Genomic DNA, 3,157 nt, shown 5'->3' with positions numbered 1-3,157 from the left:
AAAGCCTTTTCATAAATCATATCATCGGGTCAAGCCTTTTCATAAATCATATCACCGGGTCAAGCCTTTATCAGAAACGGTATGGCCCTTAGGCCCATTTCAATATCACATGTAATGTCAATGGATGTATGCAAGCCCATTTCGATATCACATGTAATGTCAATGAATGTATGCAATCCCAATTCAATATCACATGTAATGTCAATGAATGTATGCAAGCCCATTTGGGGAGACTACTCGACCCACCATCCGCTACTCTCCACCCGCATTCAACCAAGCTCTCTATGTGGAGAATAACTCAACCCACTCAACCAAACTCTCCATCGGCAAGATAGTTGTTTTATCATATAACCGAGGCCTAGCCTCTTTAATAACGGGCAAAGCCCTTTTTGAAATCAAGAGAGCCCTTTAGCACTTCCTCCATCAATATAACCCATATCCCATGCAATATGTCATGTATGCGAATGTCATGCCCATATTTGAATCAAACAATCACAATCAAGTCATTCATATCACCAACATATATTCACAATCAACCACAACCACACAAATTCGAAGTCACCACTTGCCCACAAGGGCAAAACAATCATTTTTCATATTATAAGGGTATTTTCGTAATTTTACCAAAAATAAGGGTTTTCCATGTTCATTACAATTGTCAATATTTCCGAGTGTTTAAACAATGATCTTTAACCCACTTATCAAATTCGGGCTTTTGGGCCCAAAACCCTAATGGGCCCTACTAATGTCGATTTAGCCCACTAAGCTCGCTTAACCCAAATTTTACAACAATACTAACCATGTTAACATGCAACTTTTCCAAATTCCATTTTCTATCAATTTTACCTAAATGGGCCCAAAAGCCCATTTGGCCCAATTCCTGCCCATTGAGGCCCAACTTACCATCGTGCACAAAATTGAGTTCTTACCCGCTCCATCGATCCAAACACCAATCTTATCGATTTATCGCATCTATACCCACACGCAACATTACAAGTTCCCAAATGCGGTATTTTAGCATTTGACTTCCGAGCAGATATTAATCTAAGCTACTACGAGGTTAGTACACACTGTTATGGGTTGAAGTTGAAACGCTTCCATAATCAATCACCTACGATAACCACCACATCACTCAAACTTAACTAATCCAATATCAATATATGTAAATCCTAAGCAGATCACCATACGGAACATAAGGGCATATTCGTCATTTTACCATACAAGGGTATTACGGTCACTTTACCCTACTGTGGGCTTTATGGTCTTTTTACCTATTAGGGTATTTTAGTCATTTCATCCTACAAGGGTGTTTTGGTAAATTTACAAACTAAGGGTATTTCAGTAATTTTGTAAACCAATGGTATTTCTATAATTTTTAGAAAGTCAAGGGTATTTCTGTAATTTTGTAAATCAGGGGTATTTTGGTAATTTTACAAATTGAGGGTATTTCGATAATTTCACAAACCAATGGTATTTCGGTAATTTTACAAACTAGGGGTATTTTGGTAATTTTACAAACTAGAGGTATTTTGGTAACTCTATCCTACAAGGGTATTTCAGTAATTTCACAATCGAGGGTAAAACAATAATTTTGTAAACTGAAGGTAAAATGGTAATTTTGTAAATCGAGGGTAAAATAGTAATTCTGTAAATCGAGGGTAAAATGGTAATTCTATAAATCGAGGGTAAAATGATAATTTTGTAAATCGAGGGTGAAACGGTAATTCTATAAATTGAGGGTAAAATGGTAATTCTACAAATTGAGGGCATTTCAGTAATTTGGTAAACTAAAGTATTCTAAACAGGGATAACAATACGAATGGGCCTAAAGCCTATTCTCGGCCCAAATGGGCCCACACGCTCGTGTGGCCCTTTTAGCCCAAATCTAGCCACAAATATGAGATTCACCTAGCCTAGTCTAATATTTACTACCCAATCAAACAACTTATCCAATTGGGCCCGTAGGCCCATTAGGCCTACATGACCCCTTTCGGCCCATCGCGGCCCGAAGTAGCCATCCTACAGCTAGAGTAGTGAGAAATACACACCTGATAGGAGACTGGAGTTAATCCACGCTTCGAGCACTCTTAGCCGACGCCCAACCCAAACGAGCACGCCATACAGCGAAAGGGATCAGCCAAGAAAAGGTAGCTTTACTCTCCTCATGGTTCTCTCTATTTAAAGCCAGCTTTGCAACCACTCTTATGTTAACTTCCCGATGTGGGATCCCTCCAACATCAGAGTTTAAATTCAACACCAACTCTTACCGCCCCCTGTTAGCAAAATAAATCCTCCTTGCTTGCCATGGGATTCAAACCCATGCCTCCCTTCAGATGCTCCACATGCTACTTGCCACTAAGCCACAAGGCTTTTTATGTCATATTTTATCCCCAATTAATTATAAGGTCTAAAGGCCAAAGTCCAGGTTCCCTTAAAAAAAACCAAAATAAATTGCAAGAGCCAAGGCTTGAACCCAGGCTCCCATACAACCTTAATGACGCCATAACCACTAGACTACAAGCTTCCTTGTGTCATTTATTTAACACAATAATTTAAAAACCCTCATCCAAGCATCCAGGTGTTTTTCATTTAATACCAAAATTTTTGCTAAAGCCCAAGTTTGAACCCAAGATTTCTCTAACACTTCTCAGGGCCATTAACCACCAAAGCAGACATTTAATTGTGTTATTTCATTGCACAATTAAATACCCATATACAACCTCCTTATGGACCCGTACTCAAGGCCCAATACTTCTAGGCCCAAATTCGGGGTGTTACAATAAATGAATAGTTCTTAAAGTTTAATCGAGCTAACCTTGTGGCTTTGCAACCTCCACCCCTGACTATGCCTTCTATGGTACCCCCTTGTCCTCATAATCTGGTAAATGCTCTCAAACCTCCGATTGGTAAAATTCAGAAATGTGGAGCCGAATATTTCAGAGGTAAGACAGAAGATGATCCAGCCAATGCTGAATATTGGCTCGAAAACATGAAGTCTTTGATGAAATGGCATGTACCCTCGATGACCATTTGAGATGTGATGTGTCTCTATTAAAAGATGTGGTTTATCAAGGGTGGTTTATGTTAAGCAATGATTATATAGAAAGACAGAGTGAATTGGAATTTCTTTCAATCAGTATTCAAAAAGAAATACATT

Source organism: Gossypium arboreum, chromosome 11 (assembly GCF_025698485.1).
Source record: "Gossypium arboreum isolate Shixiya-1 chromosome 11, ASM2569848v2, whole genome shotgun sequence".
Classification (NCBI taxonomy): Eukaryota; Viridiplantae; Streptophyta; class Magnoliopsida; order Malvales; family Malvaceae; genus Gossypium; species Gossypium arboreum.
Note: the sequence above shows the minus strand (reverse complement) of the source record.